This window comes from Equus przewalskii, chromosome 15 (genome assembly GCF_037783145.1).
Source record: "Equus przewalskii isolate Varuska chromosome 15, EquPr2, whole genome shotgun sequence".
In the NCBI taxonomy this organism is placed as follows: domain Eukaryota; kingdom Metazoa; phylum Chordata; class Mammalia; order Perissodactyla; family Equidae; genus Equus; species Equus przewalskii.
The window spans coordinates 70362264-70387208 of record NC_091845.1 but is presented as its reverse complement, the minus strand read 5'-3'; the positions used below and the strand labels follow the sequence as shown (position 1 = coordinate 70387208).

General features: G+C 42.2%; 1 protein-coding gene across 4 annotated transcripts in view; it reads right to left on the bottom strand.

The window, feature by feature from the left end:
* TMEM108 (transmembrane protein 108) overlaps positions 1 to 13092 on the bottom strand; it is a 326114-nt gene extending 313022 nt beyond the window's left edge. For 3 of the 4 annotated variants that reach the window (XM_070576061.1, XM_070576060.1, XM_070576058.1), the window contains exons 1-2: positions 12971 to 13090; positions 5903 to 6021 (exon numbers count right to left, since the gene is read on the bottom strand). The gene's annotated coding sequence lies outside the window, so the exon portion shown is untranslated. Of the gene's footprint in view, positions 1 to 5902; positions 6022 to 12970 lie in introns of all 4 variants that reach the window. The other variant, XM_070576059.1, reaches the window with a different exon arrangement.
* Positions 13093 to 24945: the final 11853 nt, after the last annotated feature.

The following is a 24945-nucleotide window of genomic DNA, read 5'->3' as shown; positions in this document are numbered from 1 at the left end:
ATCACATTTGACAGATGCAAAAAAGAAGATATTCATGTGGAAAATAGAACTCATTTCCCAATCATCCAGCCCAGAATTTCCCTACCAGTCGGCACTGGGATGTAGCCAGTCTTCTCAAAAGGATGGATTCAGGTGTTCTCACAATTGCTACTGAACATGGAAGCTTTGCAAATTATCTTGCAATTCTTTATTATACACATAAACCACAAAAACTGCTTATATTGATTCCAGGAGTTAAGAATTCAGGGTCCTCACACTAGAGAGGTTTCATGTTCTATCAGTCTACCCCACTGTTGCTCCTTTCTAGAGAAACTGCCAGGATCACAGTCCTTATTGAAGCCAATAGCCGTAGGCCACAGCTGTTTGGACCACAAGAGGGCATCCATACCCCTAAGATTTACTGGTATAAGAACTTTGACCAGTAGGGATGCTAGTTACTACAGAACTATCATATTCCTTTTTTTTCTTAGTCCATACACACATCATCAGTTAGGTTAGGGGACAATAACGGGAAGCAAGAACAGAAGGACATAAGGAGAGGAAGCCAAAATGGATATGCTCAGCCATGTTAATGGTAGTGAAGTAGAATATGAATTGACCAACCACTGTTAATGCAGACACATCCTGGAGTTGCAACAGACGGGAACAACCTTTCCAGTCCTGAGTGAGGTCCTGTCTCTGAGTTCTGGCCAGACTATGGCTCTTTCTCCTCCTAAAAGGACTCTGGGATTCTTCCCACACTTGGCCATGTGTCTGACATTGTTTTATTTTCTCACCCATCCTTATTTAAGCCTTCCATTTCTCGAGGTATCTTGAACGAGTTTCTGGTCTTATGATCAAAGACATTTATATGGACCCCGTGGCAAGAGTCTGAAAGTTCTACACTTCTCTTTAACTATAAAACAATCTCAGATCTCCCATCTACACATAATCCCACAAATTTAGGGGCTACTTCACCCATATCTGTGATCACACAAAGAAAGGAAATGGCTGGCAAAGCCTATCTCCCTTAGATTGTTTTTAAATTGCTCTTGTCGAATTTTCTCTCCCAGATCATTGCCACATGTAGACCACAATCTCCTTCCAGTGAATCAAGAATGAAGACCCACCATCCTACGGGAGCCTCAGTAATCTCTCCAACCTCAGTGGCACTGACAGATTCCCCTCTACGACTTCAGGTTGATTTCAAGTCTCGGGGTAATTTCTGCATTGGCAAAATCTGATTCTTCTGGTCCCCATAGAATAAAATTGGCTCCCAAGGCAGTTCTAGCATTAGGAAAAGGTCAGGTCTTATCAAAAGTTAATGAGTCAGCCCCTCAGAGCACCTGCACCTTCCCCAACTCTAATTACTCCTGCCTCCTGAGAAAAAGAGGCCACTCATCCCTCTAGCAGCCGGTGATTCTCCATCGCAGGTTATTTGGAACTGTGGGGGGACATACTGGTTGACTCAATGACTTAGTCAAAATGATATGGTTATTTAGTGACCGGGGATGCTAAATAACAGACAGGAAACTTCCACACGATGATGAATCATTCTATCAAAATGCCAACAGCACCTCCGTTGAGAAACACAGGGCCCCCTCCATCATTTGAAGCAGACAAACGCAGGAAAAGGCTAACTGAAGAGAAGAGGACTAGGAGAACAAGCAATGCACCCCACAGAAGTGATCAGTCTCAGCCCCCCGCCACCACCTTCCCCTCACCTCCAGCATAATACTCACGGCACACAAACTCCTTCTTCTCATTCCCTCCACCACGCAAAACTATCTTGGGCTCAGTTAGATTTAAATTACAGCTTTTAAAAATTGCATCTTTATTGCCACATATTTTCATTTGTTCTAATTATAATTTCTGAGCAACTAATATTAGTAATAGTAATAGATAATATCAACTGAAAATTTTTCCATGTGCTAAAGGGCTTAATTAGTAAATTTGTGCTGTAATATATCTGTTGGAAAATTTGCTTCAGAGACTAATTCTTCAGGGGATAACTCCTCACAGGTTAAGCTTGTGAATTAATACCCTCTTATGAAACACTTTTCTGAACCATGCTGGGGCTTGGAAAAATCGGTGATGAAAATTCTCTCACCACCTCTCCAAGACTCTTTGTTAAGCCCTAAGCAATATCAAAAGGGACATCCTGCACAAACAAGCTTCACCACCGAGGGTCAGGGCGTGGAGAGACCAAATGGAAAGAGACAGCTCAGCAGCCTTGCACTAAAGGACAAATATTTTAGAGGCAGTGCACTCGATTATGTCAGAGAGACAAGCCCATGGCACTTTCTGGAACAGATAGATGCCACAGCCGGGTAAAAAGTTCAGTAAATTATACTCACAGACTGCATAGCTCCCCAGGACGGAGAAGTCCAAAACGCAATTCTGTTTTATACGAGGTGAGGTCTTGTTATAACAAGAGCAGTTATCACTACAAATGTGGATTTCCGACAAATAGGGTCCTTACGGACTAAAGCAGTGCTGTCCAACAGAATCTCCTCTGATGATGGATGTGCTCTGGGTCTGTGCTGTCCAAGAGAGTAGCCACTAACCACATGTGGCCACAGAGCACTTGAAATGTGCCAGTGCACACACGGAACTGAATTTCCAATTTTATTTAAATTTTAATTAATTTGAATAAAAATAGACACATGTGGCTAGTGACTACTGAATTGGATAATGCAGGATAAGGCTTAGACCATCGTTTGGGAAAATGATCTAAGAGGTTACCACAAGAAATCCTTACATATTTTTTGACCATCTGGAAAAATACTTTCTCAGTGCCCTCTCCACTGCAAACATAAAGACAAAATTCGGAAGCTGTTACAATATCAGAAACCATGAGAGCAATGCGCAAACATAAAGACAAAATTCGGAAGCTGTTACAATATCAGAAACCATGAGAGCAATGCTTCTCAAATTTTAGCATCCACCAGCCTCACCTGGAGGTCTTGCTAGAACACCGACAGGCCCACTCCCAGAGATTCTGATCCAGCAGGTCTGAACATTTCAAACAAGTACCCAGTTGATTCGGATGCCAATGGTCCAAGGCCACACTATGAGTAGCGCTAGAATAAAACCTTCAACATTCAAACACCAGCACCTCCATCAAAGTGGAGATTCCTTCACTTGTCACCTTTCTGCTAAAGTGTCTCTTTTTCCAAGGTACATAGTATCCTTCTCAAACGTTCTTATAAGTTTTGCTTAAAGCTATGATTATAAATGTATAACAGAATGTAAATAAACAAGGCTAACTAAGATGGCTTCTCCACATGAGATCCAAGACAGAGTGTATTTGTCGTAAATTTTGTGAGTGTTCTAATAATTACAGGGACCAGAAACACAGCACAGCTGGACTCAACCCTAACAGGACAATTCACATCCAATTCCGGCACCAGCCCTTAAAGTCAACTGAGGCTTTCTATGAAAATAACGTGATGACTTCAGGTCCAGGTCAGAGCCACAGCCTCTTCCAACAGTTCTAGAAGAGTTATCAAAAGAACATGTGTCATATTAAAGCATTTTACTTATCACTCCAAGGGCATAACCTCCTTCCACGTTCCCAAACAGAAGAAACAAACATGAAGGTGCTAGAATAAAAACAGATTTCTCCAAACATTCTCTGGTCTTTATTGTATTACCTGCAAAATCTGTTCTAGGATCAGCAGTCATTTGGGAAGATATTCTTCTTTTGAGGGTTACTTCTTTATGTCCTTTGGTCTAACTACATGAGTCACTTTAACATGAAAAGATGACCCCATCAAAAGCAATTTCCTTGGCTGCTCTTCGGAACAGCCTTCTTTCTGCTTCCTCTACACTCCCCTCTCCTAACTTTCACAAAAAAGCCTTCATCCAGAATACACTGTTTGAATGAACCAGAAGAAGAGCAAATAAAATCAGAATCCAGTACTGCCCACCATTCCCATACCACTAACCCTTCGCCCGTCTCCAAACTCTCACTGTTCTCAGTTACTGCCTTCACAAGGATTAAGAGTGATCCTTGGGTCCCAGAAATTTGGGGAGACAGGTATCATTTCCTAGCATTTATAGAGCCCCCAGGTAGTCACACAGAACTGTGTACATCACTTCCTTAGGCTACTGAGTTGTTAACGCTGTGTCTACTTCACAGACAGGAAAACTGTACTAAACTGAGGCTAAATGATTAAGATACAGTCGCAGAGAAACTCAAAGCAGGACTAAATCACTGCACTCCTTCAGCAGTGGTTCTCAACCAGGGGCAATTTTCCCCCAGAGGACACTGGCAATGTCTGGAGACATTTCTGATTGTCACAATTGTGGGGGGAGTGCTACTGGAATCTAGTGGGTAGAGGCCAGGGAGGCTGCTAAACATGCTACAATGCACAGGGCAGCCCCCACCACAAAGACTTGCCTGGCTCAGAATGTCAACAGTGCCAGGATGAGAACCCCTGCTCCTCTGGCATTTCTAGGATGACTTTTTGTGGCCCCCTAATCAATAGTTAAAGAATTGCTCCCTCTACAATTTGATCCTTGTACAGTATTTGCACCGAAACATACCAGTCGAGTGCTATTTCTGGCATGCTAGGCTCTTTAGTTACTTTTAAAATAGAAGATACATGGGGGCCACAGAGGAAAATGAGGAAAGCTGGCAAAGACCAGGTCCTTTCCTTTAAGGAGAAAACTTAGCAAAGAACAGGTCCTTTCTTTAGCAACCTCCAGGTGCTGAGCTATGGTCTGGGTCTGGCTGCTCACCTGGACTCTTCAGTTGCTGACGTGCTCTGCAGCTGCCTTTTCTCTGCTTTGCTTATCTCTAAGCACGTACATCACTCCAGAGCAGCAATGATGTATGCTTATGGGAATCTCCAGAGATCTACAGCCCCTAATTGTCTATTTTGTTCAGTAAATTGAACTCATTACTGAGCCATGGGAGGCATCGAAGGAGATCAGCCTTTCTGGATGCCCTCTGTCTGAGCCTGGGTAATGGGACATTATCTGGCAAGTATTGAAATGAGCTGCTTAAAACAACTCTCCATCCAGTTTTTCAGTGGAGTACTTTTTTAACCTCCCTCTTTCCTAACCAACTTTAGCTCTGCTTACATTTGTATTAATTATAATTTTCTCTTCAAGGAGTCTGGTTTTAGTTTACGCTCTAGAAGCTGGAAGCTCAGAAAGGATGTGATGTTCTTCCCACCCTTCTTTCCTGAACCTGCACCTGTACTCTGAGAAGGGCACACCAAACCAAGTGAATTTCTCCTCCTGGTCTCAAAAATCTTCAGCACAAATGAAAATCTAAAGCCTACTTTGATTATAATGCTCCCAATGCCCACACCCATTGCACTAGGGACTGGGAATAGTCGAGGAGTGAAACGACATGTGACTTCCAGTGACAGTGGATAAAATAAAATGGAAAGGGCAGAGCCATGTGTTTGCTAGTGCTATTAGCCACCAAGGTGGGACTCATCAACTCTCTGGAAAGCTGTTTTATTCCCGGGGAAAAAAGTGATTAATGAAGGAAAAGTTAAGCAAAGTGATCCATGGAAGAGGATGCTAGAAGAGGGGAATAGGAGCCAGCAGAGCTAACAATATGATATGGCTACAAGAAAAAGACAATCAAAGGCCCTGTTCCCTTCTTTACAGTATATCTCAGGAGGACCCAACACCTCCTCCCATGTCAATCACATCCCATACAAACTCACTAAAAATTCCTGTGTTGAACTATTTCCTTGCACAGAATCCACCCCATCACCCTCATCACAGTTTTCATAACTGTTGATTTGCGTGGTGTCTATAAGTTGAATCAACAAAGGCTTTGGGAATCTTTCACAGACAGGGCGCCCCACTGCACTGACTCCAAGAGGCTGGTGAGACAAGAGCCTCTATGACTTAGTAAAACCAGAAAAAATAAAATCAGAGAATGCCTTTGACTTACCCTGGAGTAGAGGGTGTGAGAGCCTTCAAACGCACTTACATCCTCACAACCCATCAGCTCTGCTGCTTTTCACCACTCACTCACTTCTGCATGTTGGATTACGACCAATCGATCACCAACTGCCAAAGAAGAAAAATGAATGTGTTAGGCCAAAGGATCTACAAGCTGAAGTCCCAAGCCACTGGTCAAGCAAGTTTGTTAGAGTAGGATAAGTGTTTAACAAGTAGACCCAAATGCACATGATACCTCAAGCTCAATAAAAGTTTATTTCTGGGTCCTGTATACATATGGACAGTGGACAGGTCAGTCAGTAGAGTGGCCCTCCTCAACGCACTGATGCAGGCACTCAGGCTGACAAAAGTCCTACCATCTACAAAACAATTTCCAAGCTTACCCTAGGAGTCCTCTCCATTCCAGCCAGCCAAGAGTAGAAAACAGCATGGAAGAACTCACATGGCACACGCTCTCTCTTTTTGTGTTCTTTTCCTCAAGTGGATCACAACACTTTTCCATTTCCACTAACGTTCTGTTGGCTAGAACTCAGCCACATAGCCACAGCTAAGCCAATGGGCTGCTGGGCAGCTAGCAGTCAGTCTCTATCATACAAGGCTGGCTCTAGCCCAACCAAGAAGACAGCATTAGGTTTAGAGTTCTGGGTGAGACACTAGCACCGTAACCTTGACTTAGTTACTTAACAACTCTAAGTCTTGGCTTCCTGGCCGTCTTCTCTGTAAAACACCCTGCCTCCCTCATAGGGTCAATGTGAGACTCAAAATGAGACAAAGCAGCCCTTCTCAGACTTCAATGAGCATGCATAATTTCCAGGCATCTTGATAAAATGCAGATTCCGACTGAGCAGGTTCTGAGCGAGGCCTGAGATTCTGCATTTCTAGCAAGTTCCCAATGTACCAACGCTGCTGTTCTCTGGCCACACTTTAAGTACAAAAGAGAGAAAGAATTAGAGAATATTTTTGTAAACCACAAAGTGATTTGCAGATATAAAGAATTATCCTGGCATCGACTTTAACTGATTATAAATGAATTTCCAACTAGTCAGCATTTTTAGGATATATTTAGTTTAGGGACCAGATACAATTTCACAGGGTCACAGGATTCTGAAAATGGAAAGAATTTAAGTGGTCACAACTCTCTCCTCTGATTTTCCAGACAAGGAAACAAACTCAGACAAGTCAATGATGCCCTCAGAATCTCACATAACTCAGCAGAGTGCTGGGATTCAAATGCAGAAATTTGACTTTCTGTTATTACATAAACTCAACTGATAACCTTCCGAAGAAGGGTAATTTTTATTCTTCTACTAAAGGAAGAACAAATACTATCCTGGCCCATACCCAAAGAGGTACCAGAAGGTGGCATTCACCAGGTTGGGTCACCATGGTACCAAATGTAAACAAGGTGTCACAGGACAGCCATCAAGAGATTTCAAGTAGATGTTCTTGAACATTGTGACGAACACAAATTAACTTCTGTACACCTTCTGGTAAAAACAAGAATTTTTATTTTCAATATGTACAAACTGAATCACTCCTATTTGGAGATAATTTGAAAAAGAGAATTTTGGATTTCAAATAGAAAAGGGAAATAAAATAAGCAGCCAAGCAGGAGCAGCCGTTTCTGTGGTAAACCCTGGGGACAAATAATCTTGAAGAGACTCAAGACTTTCTCCCCCTGACGTGTAAATTATTTTGCATCTTCGTGATCATCATGGGTCCTAGGAGTTTATAGTAAAATGTGAAATGTAGGACCTCTGAAGTGAAAGAGAGGAGTCAGAAACCCCAAGTCATGAGTCAGAAAGGCACTGACTATCTGAAACTCAAACCAGATTGGGGGAGAGGGAAGCCTCTTAGTATGCATGTCATCTCCAATAAAGCAACGTGAATTTGAAAGTGTTTTAGTGAAACTACAGAGTACTTATTGAGCAAGGAAAGATGAATGGAAATCAATACTTGCATATCCATTATTAATTTAAGATGGGTAAAATGCTATTATTAGCATCTTCATTTAGCATGTAATTTTAAACATTTTAATAAAGATTAAATGTTCTAAGAACTTCTACAGGTTTACTTCTGTCCACCCCCCAAGCCTTTTCCAGCACAGTGTCTTTAGCTCCTCAAAAATTCTCCCATCTTGGCAATTTTCCACAACCTACTCTAGAATTTTTACCCTATTTTTGTGCCATGGACCTCTTTGTTGAAGCCAAAGGACCTCCTTCTCAGAATGTTTTAAATGTATAAGATAAAATATATAAGATTACAAAGGAAGCCAATTACATAGAAATACTCCTCTATCTACACAGACCTCAGAGTTCCAGGACCCAATTTAAGAACATCTGATTGGGGAATGACTCTTCTAGGATGATGAAAGCTTTCTCTTACAGGAAACAGTATGCAGAAAAGTTTTAAAAACCCAAAGAGGCACAGTAAAGAATCATCAAGATCAGTCAGTGAAGAATGAGCTGCAAAGAAAAGCCCGACCTTGAATTTCTGCCCAAACTCAATGCTATTCATACTGTGGCTTTAAAATCCTCCATTAAGGAATTACTCAGAATTTTCTTGGCTCCAGCCCTGTAGACACAGCATATTCTGAGTCCTGATTGCAGGTGAAGAAAGGCAGCGTTGGAGGAGAGAAGACTGAGATGAGTCCAAGCTTGGGTCCTAGTTCTCTAAGTAATTCACTGCCACTGACTAGTTGTGTTAGCTTGGTCAAGTCACTCGGCTCTGAATTGAAATTCCCTGTCTATAGAATAAGAAGGTTGAGTTAAATTATCTCTAGGGTTTCTTCCGACTCTGAATCATTACAATTCTGAGACAATACACAATCATTTCTCCAGGAAGAAATATTAGTGAGATTTCTTTTTACCCCAGGTTCACAGTATGAAAATACCTTCTAGATGAGAATTTTTCACAGGCTTCAGAAATACCTTATGAGCATCACCTAGCCATAGAATGATTGCCTCGGAAGGGATTTTAAGAGACATGCGCCACCTCAGCGATCCCAGTGACCAGGTGAGGAAATTCAGGTTCAGAAAGGCAAGGAGATTTACCTGAGGTCACATAACAAGGCAATGTTAATGGACTGTTGTGACTACTGCCATATAGCACCGGCAGGATTTTAGGATTCGGCATTGGCAGTGAAAACCAGCTCAGCAGTTCACTTGAAGAGAGACAGAAATAAACCTCAAACAAGCTGAGCCATAGGATGGGAAGAGCACAAGGAAGCAGGTGACTGGGGTAATGACACCAGAGGCAGCGTCCTATCCCTCAGGCAGGGTCAAAACTGAGGCCTCCACATACACTGTAACCATTTAACCACTGGCCACAGCACCCACCCCCTTAAATATCATGGCTGCAAAATCCATCTCGAAGAGCAGTTAAGAACAAAGAACAGCTACTTCAAAAGAGGGGAGTGGATGAATGAAACCTGGCTAATAAGGTCAATAAAACCAAAGTGCAAGATTTGGATTGTTAATACTGTCTTGAAAGGACAGCATTTAGTTAAGAAAATCTTAAAATACTTGTTAGGAATTTTCAAGTTTTAGAAGAAACTGATTCAGAATAACTTTGACCCACCTTCTGTGGATAGCCCTAAAGTACAGTAATTACTTAACCAGCATTATTTTTACTAATATACTCACCACTATCTTCAGAGCATATAATTATTGGATATTGACCAGGTTTAAAAGTCACATGTAGGGGCCGGCCTGGTGGAAGAATGGGTTCACAGGTTCGGATCCCAGGCATAGACCTACACACCGCTCATCAAGTGATACTGTGACAGCATCCCGCATACAAAACAGAGGAAGACTGCCACAGATGTTAGCTCAGCGACAATATTCTTCAAGCAAAAAGAGAAGAGTGGCAACAGATGTTAGCTCAGGGCCAGTCTTCCTCACCAAACAAATATATAATAAATAAAATAAAAATTAAAGAAATAAAAAGATTAAGACCAAAAATAAGTCACAGGTATATTTCCATAGTCCCCTCTACATGTGTAGGCTAGTTTTACATGCAAAGAACTAAAAACTATGAAGTTGTTGGGAATTTTGATCAGACCATAATTTCAACCTCATGTTCAATTAACAACATGTATGCCAAGTGTTTTCAAAACCTGGGCTATGATGTTTAATTGTCAGTTTACCCTCTGCCTTCTCCCCCACACACAAGCAACAAAGTAATCACATCCATTCCTCAATCCCCACAACACACATTATTCCCACCTTACATGAACAGTTCTGGCTTTGGCAACTATTTTTTTCAGATACTTTTTGACTGAGAGCTGACACAGCCTTTCAAAGTCCTCTAGACTAGAGGCAACACACTGGTCTGCCAGCTCCCTAGTTCACCTCCTCCAGGAATTCCCAGAGACAGCAGTGCCATCTACTGGTAGGGAGGGCACAACTTGTTTTCTGGAAGCCTGTGGGTGACTTGAGCCAAGGAGCTGAAAGAATGGGAGCCTAGATTTGTGTCTTTGTCAGCCTTTCTTTTCCAGAGCACATTACAAGCATATAACAGATACTGACAACCTGAGACAGAGAACCGCCACAGAAGCCTCCATCGCGAAGGGCAGGTCCTCTGGAAGCCATATAAAAAGCCCCGCCAGCCTACCCACTAACGAGGCAGCTCTGCGCGGAAATGCCTCCTCAAGGCTCTCCAAAGGCAAGCAGTAGAGCCTCACTGAATTAAACTTGTCCTGGCTCTCTTCTCCCCCCAGTGCTTCCGTATCAGGTGATCTCACCCATGTCCCCATCTGTGGCAATGTTATCCAGTTCTATCTTACAGTAAGTGTCCTGGGGAAAGTGCCCAGACCCTTCTCAACGTGAAGGCTCTTATATTTACACAATGTGACACAGATCCTGCTCAAAGGACACTACTGCTTAGGCATGCAGGTCGGACTCTAATCTCTCTCATTCGCTCTCCGTCCTCCCCGTCCCTGACCCAGGGGACAGAAACGACAGAAAGGAAATGATTCTGTTGTTGCTTTGAAAGTAACACTAGTGGGCTTTTATTGAATCAGAGAATAAACCCTTGTCCTGTGGGTCACTGAGGTACACTGCTTCCCTCAAGATGAACTAAGCCTGCCAATCTTTGTTTCCCCTAAGTAATCTTGGGTCTCTCAACCTTTTCAAAACCCCTGCCTCCCTTCCAGAAGCTAAACATAAACATTGCATGCCCTTTGTGTAGTTTATATAAAATGACATTTTCCTCTCTAAACATAAAAGCATATACCTTTTCAAACTGTACCACCTACCCGACCCTCAGAATTCCCTCCTCCCCCCATTGTACACCAGCTAAAAAACAAATTACTGACAAATTTTTAACTGATTCTCATTAATTTCCTTTACGTTACAATCTATATTTCACTTTGCTAGGGTCATTTGTTATGGTCCCAACAAGCTTTGGAACAACTTCTTTTACTTTCATTCACCTCAGAAAACCACCGAAAGTTGATTTGCCGCAGGTGATAAATGTTAGTTCTGATTCTCCCTAACAAATTTAAGTGTTCCCTCTTCAATTTGTTTTAACTTGCCAAGTAAATTAATTTCTTAGCAAGCACAGACATTTCATAGGCATGAGGTGTGTCTTACACGTTTAAAAATTCACATTGTTTCCTAAAGAAACAAAACTTTGTAGGGAGAAGGTAAGAGCAAGAAGGGGCTTTGAAGGGGCATCCGGATGCCTCTGAGGACTCAGGTGGAGAGATTCTTGTCCACTTGCTACCAGAATAAGTTCTAAATGGATGACAGCAAAACTCCAGAATACAGTAAAATCTTCCCAATGACAGTTAGTTGAATTTCTTACCAAGTAGACTACCAGATACATCCAACAAATTAGTTAAGTACTGGAAAACTGAAGGGCCTTTTCATATTTCATTATAAGACGTCCAGGATGCCCTTGCTGTTGCAGGTCCAGGGAAATGGAGAAGGAGAGAGAGGCACGGGATGCCTCGCATCCACCCTCCCTCTTCAACTATGACTTAAAGTAGACATCCCCCCACCCGGCCCCAACACTTGCACCGCTTTGGGCATCCAAATGGTCTTCTTTACACAAGCACTTTTCAAATTAAAGAGGTCCGAACAGGTGTAATTTAGACCCTACTGTCCCTTCTTCCTACAGCCCATTATCACGCTGATAATAAGGAAGCGCCAGCAGCCCCAGAAAAACCCCAGTTTACAGAGATTACCACCACCTCCCACCCAGCCACCCCACCCCAAAACCCATTTCTTCTTGAAAAAGAATCTCCTGTGATGGTCTGGTCTGCAGTTCACTGCAGGCATTTCCCTCCTCCCCATTCACCAGTCATCAGTTTCGCTGTATCTGTAATTCCTTTTTGTAGCCTCTCATTGAGACCTGCTCCACCAGTGCCCAACTGCTCAAAAAAAAATTTTTTTTTTCGCCTCTTAACGAATTTCTGGATTTCTTCGGCAGGCTGAAAGCGTTCAATTTCGGTGCAACTCCGGCCCGAGAGCCCGCGACCGGGTTCCGGGAAGCCCCCCACGGGCGGCACCCGGCTCATCCGCCGGGCAGCCCCCACCCCGCCCGCACGGCTGCGCTCCCCGCCGCCGGATTAGTTCGAGTCCCGCGGCTTGGCCAAAGTGACACTACATTTTTTTCTTCGTTCTCACACGTGACAGGTCCCACCGCATTAAAGCCATCTTCTTCCCGGCCCCAGCCCTGGTCTGGCGCCCGTGACGCCCACGTCTTCCCCGCGCTCAACCTTTACCTGGGGAGGGGGCCGATGCCAGCAGCCCTCCCGGCGGGAAACAAAGGCGGAGGCGAGGCTGCCAGGTGGGCAACTCCCCTCGGGTGCACCCGCCACTGCGGGGAGGAAAACGGGGAGGTGCAGTAGGGGGAAGAAAAGGGAAACCGAGGCACCGAGGAGGGTGGCTGAGCTCGGATCTGCATAGCCCTCCAAAACGGGGCTCCTCGGGCAGGCGGCCCCAGACCTTGCCTGCCCCGCTAGCCCCGCGAGCCCCGCCTGCCCCTGCCCACCCTGCTCGCCCGCGCTCGCCCGCGGAGGGTCAGGGGGCCGCCCCGCGGCTGCGCTCACCTCGGGAGAAGCGCTCCGGCTCCCTCCGACGGCTCGGGAGAAAGCCCCGCCGCAAGCGCACGCGCAGCCGCGCTCTCGTGCTTTCGCGCCCCCGCGCGCGCCCGTCAGACAGGGCTTTGGCCCTCCCCTGCCCTGTCCGTCAGCGTCCGCGAGAGCCAATCCGGGAGCACGGGAGGCCCAGAGCCGGTCACGTGGTCGGACCAGCCAATCACCAAATTGCCCTCGGCAGCGCCCGCTCCGATGTCCCTAGGGGTTCGGTTGCTACCGAGTGGAGCGAGTGCGAGGCGTGCACAAAGGCTTGAGTCTCTGTTTTCGGGGACTGAGGGGCGCTCGATTGATCAATTGCTAGGTCACTTGATATCTCGAATTCTAAACATAAGTAGAAAGCACCTGGATATCTTGTCAAAAGGAGGATTCTGATCCAGTAAATGTGAGATGGGGACCTGAGAGTCTGTCTTTCTAACAAGCTCCAGGTGGTGATGATGATGCTCCTGGGCTAAAGACCACGCTTTGAGTAGCAAGATTTTAGAGGCAGTTGTCAGAAAATGTGGTTATCGCTCCTGCTCTATGTTATCTGAAAGTTTCTAGACCTTTTCTTTTCCTTCCTCCAGTGATGGGAAGCATTTTAGTTACTGACTAAACATGGGGTGCCCTGATGACGCTCATAGTTTGGTCACCAGCCGAGGGAAGGCGTGTTTAACTCTCACATCGTGCATCCTTCGTCTATGGGGCAGCAACCTGTGCCAGTTTGGTGGTTGAAGTGTGGAAACTAGAAGTGGGGACTGAATGCTCCTCAGAGAGAACACTAGGTCATCTGAAGTATCAGGCATGTGTGTCTGAGTGGCACTGTGCTATACTCTTGGCCAGAGAAGCAACATAAGTTGTTTCTGCTTTCTGGAAACTTACACTCTCAAAGAACTACACGGGCAAAGAAGAAGCATATGGGTCACATATAGGTCACAGCATCTTGGGCAATTCAGGCATAAGCCAGAGAGATTGCAAAGTAACCTATCTTGGGGATCTTAAAAATTGTCCAGATGTCCTTCTGTCAGTAATTCCAGAGTCTGGAAGTCAGGAAGCCCAGTGCCTCTGCCATCTCTCGAACTTAACCTAAACCTAAGTATTTGTAAATGGGCCAGCTAGAATCTGTTTTCAGCATAGCTAAGCTCTTATTATCCAAGAGGGTGCCAAAGTGATTCGAAGATCTGGGTGCTAAATTCTCCAAAATCTTCTTCCCCCAGCTCCTCAGACTATGTGGCATGACACTGCTTCACGCAGTTTTCTCTCACTCTTCATCAGGGTGATCAAACTGCCACTTAGAGAAAACTTCACTCTTGTCAGTGTGTTTTGGGCTCTCTGGCTTATCAGCCTCAGAAGTGAAGCACACTTAGCAATCTCAGACATTCTCTGCCACAGTGTCTCTATCAGAGATGGCATAGCACAAGATTCAGAGTTTCAGGGAACACATTGAGTGTAGCACAACAACGATTCTGGCTACAGCAGGAGTCAAGAAATGTCTAATCAAGAAAAATATCGTTGAAAATCTCAAAGTTTCTTTTGCTATCATTAAACTAGTGGTTCTCAGGCTTGGCTGCACAATGAATCTTTTAAGGAAATAGATTTTGGGACCCTGTGCCTAGAGATTCGGATTGGGGTGAGGAATACAGCCTGGACAACTACAGGTTTAAAAAGTTGCACAGGTGATTTTTATGCAGCCATGCTTGAGAACACCTGTACAAGCTGATAGATCGAGGGACTCATTCTCTAACAAGGAAAATCAACTCTGTGGCAGAAATTACTAATGACATAGACTCTGAAGACAGAAGAAAGTTTCTGCATAATTTGTGAGAATAGATTTAAAAAAAAAAAGAAACTCCAAAAATAATTCATAGGTCATAAGTACTTCAAAGACCCTTCAGTGGAACAAATTGAAAAGCGACTAGGTCTAATTCCAGTTGATTAAGTAAATATTTCAACAAGAACCTATTACCTTTTGTTAACCACACCAAACTGATCAACTCTCTGGTGATAGCTTCGCTTCTTTTATGCCCTTCTTAACTAAAAGCAAATTTCTATGTGAAATAGAGTAACTCTATTAAGAGTTACTCTCTGAGGCTTTTCCCAAAGCGTGCAACAGAATCGCCTGGAGCACTTGTTAAAATGCAGATCCCCACCCCTGCACCCAACCTCCTCTCGCCTCTCCCCTGTAACAATTCTGAAGCCAACACTGGTTAAAATCTGAGTCCAACTTGTACCTCCTGATACAGAACATCTACATATAGGGAAACTCTTATGTAAAATGCTGTGCTATTAGTTTAGTTTTCTGTGCTCACTAAATAATGGAGGTGAGTCTATTTTAAAGAATTCCAAGAAGTTCTCAACTCTCTTTACTGGAGTTTTACCAAATTCTGTTATTTTGCAAAATAAAATGATTAGTGCCTGGATCTTAGAAAACTATTGCTGTGCAGAGTTTTTCTACTGAGTGATATTTGCTGTAGTGGAGTATGACCCAGTTTTTAACTGAATTAGTGGGGTCCCCAGAACACTTTGCCAACACCAGCCATCCTGCTCAAAAGTGACTTTATTTGCCACATCAGAAATATGGAAGCGCAAAGTGTAAGCCTGCAGACTAGCTTCCCTCCTGCTCTGACACTTTTAAAAATATATTTCACAGCATTCAAAGCGGGGAGAAATTTTTCTCACCGCGTAAACTTGTAGCTTTATCTACTGGGTAAAATAAGGACAGTTTTCCCTGACATTTAACTAGCATGAGTAATTTAAATTTTTAAGAAGAAAAAAACATTAATTTTTCTCTTTGTGAGTGTCATCATTACAAAAAGAGGCAACAGGAAACAAAGAGATTCTTGCTTGAGGATAAGCATTTGAAAAAAGAACATCCAGGCTGTCATTCATCTCCTGTTTCTCAGTCTGCTTGTCTCACATATGTAACCTGGCTATCCTATCTCGGGAAATAGATATGTTAGTATCTGATATAAATTACAAGTTAGCTTAAGAAAGCCTCACCCCCTAGCCCCCCCGCCCATTACACCCCAGAAATTGCTTAGCAAGAGATTTAGGTATATTTGCAAAGGAAAGAAAGAGATAAGATATGAACTGCCAAGTTTCCAGAAATCCACCCATTCCTCCATTACAATCAGAACCCCCACAGACTGCCTTATAATTGCTAATTATGTTTTTGGCTCTTAGCAATAAATAATTTCTCTAAACTTAATTGATTTCATTCATGAAGACTCACAGATTACCCAAGATTCTAGTCTCTATCTGTCATATAAAGCCAGCCAGGGTAACATTTTATATCTACATATCTGTGTTTTAATAACTGGTACCTTTTTTCCTTTTAGTGTATCTGTGTATGGACTTAGCCTGACACACTGGACATTTTTAGATAAGTTTATGTTCTTTATATTCTTTATACTATCTATAATGAATGTAAATATTCTTTTCTATATAGTTTATAAAATATTTCAGACTTAAAACGTGTATATAACAATATGATATCTCCCTCTATACCTCCCCCAACTTAAGAAATAAAACATTGTTAATACAGTCAAAGCCCCCAAGTACCCCTTCCAACAAGTTGCTTTTTTAGACAGAGATATCACACTTAGCAAGCTTAGTCACAAAGGAGAGAGAATAGTTTATGGAAGGAAACACCAAATTGTATGCATGTAATAGAAAACATAAATGTAAATGGGCAAAATTCTTACTGAATAAAATGTTTGGAAGTTCAAAACCAATATAAGAAAAAGATAACAAAGCTGGAAATTCCATGTTGCCCAACTCCTGGGCGGGTAACTTTTAGAAGACAATATAAGTAGTTTGGAGCAGAGATAAGGTGAAGAATCAGGTCTTATTCCATCAATAAAAACACTATGCAAGCCTGTCTTTTAGTTTGTTTTAAGTTAAGTAAGCCATCACAATTCAGAATAAAAAGTGTTGTGTTACAAGTGAGGCACGAAGCACGATAAGAAAGCACAAAGAAGGAGTGCCAATTCTGACTGATGAAATCAGGGAAGGCTTTTTGCAAGAAGTGATACCTCAACTGAATTCCAAAGAACTCGTAAGAGTTAACCAGCAAAGGGTGAGAGGAAGGGTGTTTCAGGCCTTGCAACAGCCCATCCAAAGCCCAGGAGCACGGAACATTGGGGAAGAGAAAGTAGTTTAATTTGACTGGCTGTGAAAGGAGAAGGAGGAGGATTGAAAGGTGGGGAAAAGACCAGAATTTGAGGATGTTAAATGCATAATATGCCATCCCTCCCTCTTCTAATCAATCATGGCATTCAACCCTCTTCTAGTGATTATGAGTAGAATCTAGGACCAAATCCCAGCTCGCTCCTCCACTTACCAGCTGTGTAAACCTGGACAATTTAGCCCTTGGAAAATATTAGATAAATGATTTCACAGTTTTCTCATCTGTAAAATGGAAATAATGGCAATACAAGTACATGACTTTTATGGTTGTTAATGAGCTACTTAAGTACTATAAAGCGCTTAAGCAGTGTTTCGCATGTATGAGGTGCTAAATAAATGTTAGCTATTATTAACACTATTCTTCTGAACGTGGATGTGGCCTCAGACTCCTTCTTAACACACTGTTACTGGCGTCCCACCTCAACCAATGAGAATTGGCACCCAGGAGGAAACATCCTGACCATCCCTGGTACCTAACATAACTCTGGTTTAGAGCTCTTCATCCTAGTGCTACTCACCTACACTAATTCTTATCTACATTTAAGCAAGTTCTCTATGATAAAATGTCCCTGTCGGTCCAACACCAAGTCACAAAAAACTAACTGCTGACACACCTAAATATTTTCTTGAAATTTTAAAGAGATGATTTGCACTGATTTTTCATTGTAATTTGTAATAAAACACATCATACTCTAAGCAGTTTGGACTTTTTGTCTCTTACATGGATTACTTCTCACTTGCTCACGCTCAAGTTTATATGCCATTTTATAACCATACTTCCCAGATTTCAGAACTATATTCCTACCAGCTTGCCATTCCTATGCAGAAGAGCTTAGCGTCCTCTATGAAGATGCAATGTTGGAGCATGTGGCTGCTACCAAATGATTCCTAAAAATTCTCAAGACTAATGCCTGGGCCTGGGATGGCTTTCATGCAAGCATTCATTCCCACTCAGAAACACCTCTGGGATTGTCTATGGTGAGTAAGAAATTGACTAGTTGATGAGGACACAGAGCCAAGCAAAGAGGCATGGTTTCCACCTAGAGAAAGCTTACATCCTCTGCCTTTCCTTCAAGCCCCACCCTCTGGGCTGAGAAGCAGTGTTAGACCTCGGGTGGAGACTGTGGTGCCCCATCAAGATCCCTTGGATGCCTTTCACCAGCTCTTTGCTCACACTGCCTCACCTCTATTCTCTTGCTATAATCTTCAGAGAATTACCTTTGACACTGGAGCCACCTCACCTATATGGAACCAAAAATGCCTGAGAGTGACACCACTCTGTTGGGTAGCCCATAGCCAATGACCAGCAGGTGTCCACGTACAAAAACTCAGCTCCTTCGCTTCAAAGTGTGAGAAACACTGCAGTGTAATTTTACACTACAGAGCTCCCCGTAGAGCAGGCTGAGTCGGTTGCTTGAAATCCCATTCCTTACTCAGTTCTTATGAGTTCCTCTGGGAAGCACTTCCTTTATAAATCACTAGCACCTGAATGCTTGGCTCAGAGTCTGCTTTTGGGAGAGCTCAACCTATGACCATCCATTTGCTTATTACTAAGGTGTAGCATTTATAATACTATATTTACTTAGTCTAAGTCAAGTGATATACTCTATATTGTAAGTTGCATGAGGACAGAGACCGTGATTCATTCATCTTTGAAACCCCCAAGTCATGACATATAGCTGGAGCTCAGTAAATCTCCATTGGATTGACTTGAGCTGAAATGTCTCCAGGATGTCTCACCACACCATCTCCACCCCTCACCAGCCACTTTTCTGATCTTATCCCCACTTCTCTGTCCCTTGATAACTCAGCTCCAGCGACACTGGCCTTCTTAACTGTTCCTCAAATACACCAAGCCCACTCTTGTCTCTGGCTGGAATACACTGCGGCTACCTCCCACCAGCCACCTCTACCTCGCATCTTCAGGGCCTTCCCTCCCTCACTGAATTCAGATCTGTGCTCAGGGGACTTCTTGTCAGAGGCCTTCCCTGGTCAAATGATCCAAAGTAGCACTTCCTCACACAACTGTTACTCTCTAATCCAGACTCTCTCAACCAGGGTTGCATGAGAGTATTGAGCCCCAAAGAAAATTGTCCCAGTGACTTTCTTCCATCTCCCAAGGATGGTACACAGCTGGTATCATTCAAGCTGCACAGAAGAGAAGTTGACTCATTGTATATGAAGGATGCCTTAGGGCATTAGTTTAATTGTCTAATACAACTGGTAGAGAAGGGCTGCACTAAACTCTCATCCTACATTTTTTTCTTCTTAGCTCTTAACATCTGACGAATTATTTCTTTGCTGTCTCGCTATTCCACCCCTCACTAGAATATAAGCACATGAATTTTGATTCTGGTCCCCGCTTATCCCCAGTGTCTAGAACTGGTACATGACAGGCACTCAAAAAGTATTTGTTGAATAAACTTCACAGGATAGATTTGTGTTATAACTTTTCATAAAAAAATTTTTTTCAATTGTAGAAAAAATTCATATTAAAACTTCTCCATACAGAAAAATATATACTATGGATTACCCAAGTGAAAGGATGTGGCAGAAAATGTTAAATGGAATTGGGAAAGCTGAAAAAATGTGTCCAGATAATAATAATGGAAGGCTTTGATTATCGACACACAAAGTAACCAACTCTCAATCAGGACGAGAGATGCTGGCAGGGGAGGTGGGCTGGATGTTAATAAATTGAGGACTGCTTCCTAAATCCCACAAGGAAGGGAAATAGAAGGAACTTTCATCCTAAACGGGATCAGAAATGGACCCAAGAGGTTGCTGTGGGTGAGCCACTAAGCAAAAATTAATAACATAATTAAATTCTACATCCTTGTTGGACAGGGGAAAACCACAAAACCCATCCCATACACTCTAGATTTTTAAAAAGAGAAATACGATAAATATAGGCCCCGTTTAGGAGACAATTGAAAGGAAGTCAATAACCCACAAGAAAAGCCTATATACTTTTTCATTGTTGTTTGCTTTCCATGAAAAGCATGTACCAAGGAATGAAAATAACAAGTATTAGAAGGAGGAGCTAAAAAGAGAACTCCTAGAATCATATAAATTATCAGAGAAAAAAAGAGGGCATTTCCTTCAAATTAGTGAGGAAGTTCATGTGAAGAAAATAAAGAAACTCAATCAATTATAAATGAGGAGAATCATAACTGCAACAAAAACTCTTTGAAGAGCACCTTGCAAGTGTCTCTGAAACCAATAAAAGGAGACTATTTTAACATGTCAAAGGAAGGAAGTCACTCAAAGACTAAGTAAAACCCTTTGATCTTGGTGGAATAAAGGATTTGCTCAAGAATGGAAAAGGGCATATTTCACAGGCTGAATTATTTGTTGCAAATTAAGATACTGAAAGAATAATATAGAGACTAACTTTCCCATGATATCTGCAAAGATGGACTAGTTAGAATTACTTGATAATAATAGTGACCATGTACTCAGGATACTTTGCAAGGTTGAACCAAATCAGTGTGGACAAACCATCAGGACCAAGAGATGGAGAATCTGCTGACTAAGATGGGTGACTTGTACATATACAAATGTGTTGCTGTTGGCCATTCATGTGAGGGAGTTCAGAAGAGACATGGAAAGATATAATTCCAAAGGTTATTTTTGTTTAAATATTCCACTATTTTTAACCTCAATTATAGGCTCCATGACTTTGCTTGACTTAAGATAACTTAATGAAATGGCTATTTGACTAGACCTGGTAACAATTGTGTGTAGCTGTGTTCTGTCTATTGCTTCTTCTCTCTCTTGACATTAACTGCCAACTGTGAATTTATTGGCCAATTACACTTAAAGTTACAGGTTTGAAACAAACTGAAAACCTAGCACATAGTAAGCATTCAATAAATGTTAGCTGCTGTAAAATTGATTTTTTCACTAAATAAATAAAAGCATAGAAACAAAAAAGAAGGAAAAAATTCCAGACTGTCTGCCCCCACCCTTTCTTTCTTCTTTGCACTGGGGTCCCCCTGGATTTTCATCAGCAATCTCCTGCTGTATTAGCAACAATCCCCTGACAAAAGTTCCTAACAAGGGGCCCCAAAGCATGGCCCTCATATATTCTTATAGCTATTTATGCTTAAGAGCTCTTATGGCTATAATTGCTCCTAATAAAGCCTTATTCTCCCACTAGGGAGAATATTCAGGTCTTCTATTTTCAAAGATTGGAAACAAAAATTCATTTTCCCTTAGCTAAAACCCTCTCTCCAATGTTACAATTGCCTATGCTTCTGAAGGTTAGAAATGGTTTCAAAGAAGGCCCTGGGCCCAGTTCTGCGCTTCTGCCAAGGATTTTGATTTCCACAGTTCAAGATCTCTCCCCGCTGTCACATGTCGTGATAGCACACACATTTTTTATTAAAACCCCAAACTGAGATGAATACTTCTCACCTCAGAGAGACAATTAGAAATGAGCTTCAGAGAAGTACTTTACTGATTTCCTTCAGTTTGCTCCTACAGTATGTCTCTGCTCGAAATATCATAATGGCTATTACCAAGACTCCCATCTCCCAAGTCTGGGTTCATTGCCTCTCCTGCGCTCCCACAGCCACCTCACATGTCCCCTAACGTGGCTTCCATCGCACTGTATTACAATTGGCTTTTCCATAGTTCGTGACCCCTACTAGACTAAGTTCTGTGAGGGCAGGGACCATTTCTATCTTGTGCTTCAGTGGACAAGAACGATGGTCCCTAATGGGCCAGCCCCAGTGGCCTGGTGGTTTAAGTTCAGCACACTCCACTTAGCAGCCAGGATTCAATTCCCAGGCATAGACCTACACCACTTGTCTACCAATGGCCATGTTGCAGCAGTGGCTCACATACAAAATAGAGGAAGATTGGAAACAGATGTTAGCTCAGGGCAAATCTTCCTCAGCGAAAAAAGAAGAAGAAGGAGAAGGAGAAGGAGGAGGAGGAGGAGGAGGAGGAGGAGGAGGAGGAGGAGGAGAAGGAGAAGGAGAAGGAGAAGGAGAAGAAGAAAGAAAAAAAGAACAATGGACCCTAGAACAATGTCTGGTATAGAGTAGATACTCAATAGTTATTGGTTAAATGGATGGAAGCTCTCATTCTCAGAATCCTCCCTCTACTTCTGTGGGCATCTCTACTAATTCCACTCTGAACTGCAGAATTGCCTCTACCTGTTAGTAGAGTTTATCATTAATATTCCTTTATGTTTCTTTTCCTTTCTGGGTTCTATGTTCTCTCTGCTAATATGTGCATGCGTAAATATTTACATTCCTCTCAGGTTAAATTCTTTTCTCCATTCTCATGGTTCTTCCTTTCCCCTTGCTAATTTGAGTAAGATCATCAAACCTAGATAGTACTACTTCAAATATGAACAACTGACACCTTGTACACCATGCCAGTGATTGCATCAGTAGCTGTAAATCATAACAAGCAAGAAAGCAATACAACGAGAAACTCTTGATATTCTATTCCTTTACATCCCAATTTTTCTAATTCTAAGTAGAAATTTCCTTTCCTGTGAATTTTTCTATCACCGTATCTCATTCACTTACAAAACACTATGTCAGTGGGTCTCAAACTTGAGTGTGCATCAGAATCACCTGGAGGGCTTGTAAAAACAGAACTGTTGGGCCCTCCCCTGAAGGGTCTGATTCAGCAGGTCTGGGGTGAGAGCTGAGAATGTACGTTTTTAACAAGTTCCTAGGAGATGCTGATGCTTTTGCCTAAGGACCACATTTTAGAATTGCTGTGCTGTGTCATGAAACAACAAACTCAAAAACAATATATGAAAAAGTAATCAATCAATAAATAATCCAAAATCTATGTAAAAAAGGAATTGCCCTCTATGATTGGCTATGACCAAAGGAGTGGCATCATTCCAGGATGTCAATCCAATATCACACTATAGCTCAAATAATCAGCCAGATGCTGAATATCACTCAGAAGAAATACTTTTTCTTTCCAATAAAACTTTGCGCATCTTTGATTACTGAAATTCAAGACAGCTAAAATTTATGGTCTTATCATTCATCTACTTGACAAAATATATTCTGATTATCTTTATTTTCCTTACATCATTGTCAGGGGTTATGAACACCCCAAATTACACCACTGAATGAAGTGGAACTTTCTTCATAAACCGAGTTTCAGAATACCTTCTGCATTCTGGGATTTCAGAATTGGGTGATCAACCTATTTGTACTGCTCCTGATGTTAGAGGTTTTGATTGTCTCACTTGTTAGTTTTTACCCAACTCCAAAATGAAAAAAATCTCCCACGTTCTTTCATTTGGCCTTATAAGGTTGTGGTACTCTTTTTATGAGAATTTGCCTAGTTCTTTCAAAGAAATCTCTGTGGGCCAAACAAAACACATCTGCAAATCAGAGACAGGCCAAAGATATGCCCCTTGGTTAAAAAGGTCAATTCCTCATCCTAAAATCTCCCAAACTCCTTCTCAGAACTGTGTCATGTGATCACTGCTAGGTGCAAGGGAAGCTGGGAAGAGTAGTTTTTTAGCAGCATACATCATTCTATGAATAAAATCTGGATTCTGTTTCTAAGCAAGAAAGGAGGCCACACATCCTAAGGAGGAAAGATGCACCAAGTTTTGGAATGCCAGGTCTAAGACAATTTCACAAACATTCGTTTTCTTAGCAACCTCCTTTCTCTGTGTCTTGAATGATCCTTGGAGGTCTCCAGATCAATCCATTAGCCTGAGTATGATATGACTTGTACTCCTTTATTATAGAACTACATTAAATGAAAGGACTGCAACCATTTTTCAAATGTTGGCCATTTTCAGTAAAGTACAGGTCTGCATAAAGCAGACAAATGGGAAAGGAAAGATATGCTAAAAATTCCAGGTGCGCAAATTAATACTTGAGTCCCTGCTTTTGCTAGGGCTTTCATGATATGACAGATGTACTTCTCCTGTCATTGCCCCAGTCTCAAGACAAGCAAATGTCTGAGAAGTCATTAGATTTAAATTACTTTGGGAAATGCCTTTGCAGTCAAAAGCTGTATGGACCGAGTACACATTTCTCATTTTCATGTCACTGACTGTCTTATTTGAAGAGTCAATTGTACTAATTTTAAAACCCGGAAAAAGAAGGCAATAATCTACCAGTAATGATGCAATGGCCATGGGTGAGGATTGATTAAGCCCTCAGGACTCCCTTATCATTGTTCTGATTTTAGATTTTCTGGCTTCACCTTAAACACATAAGGGTAATGCATCTAACTGAGATACTAGGAAGAAGACCAATTTCAGGTTTTCTGTAGTCTCAAGAGATCTGAATTCACTGTTGATTTCACCTAGAATTCATTTTCTTCAAATGTTATGATGAAAGGATATACTTAACCTCATATTCCATTCGCCGGAAAGAAAGAAATCATTTGCTTCTATTTTTACTTCTTATTCATTTCTAGATATTTTTGCTTTGCTTTTTAGTTTCGTGGTGGTTTTTTGTTTTGGGGACCTATCAGGAAGTCTTCTTGATTTAACATCTGTGGTTATCAAGACTTTCTAGAGCTAATGATGTCTGAGGAGTTTGTCAATAGCAACCCAAATCTGCATTTGAACATTAAACCCTCAGAGCTGGAACTATTTACTCTGGACCATGCTGACCAACTCTTCCTGTGCCTTCATCCATTTTCATCAAAGAGACCTGCCAGCTTTCAGAGAGCCAATATTTGTGTTTCAATCTAGCCAAGTCTCTTTGCAGTTCATTCTTCATTACTCTTCCAGTAAGAAATGTCAAGGCCCTGCC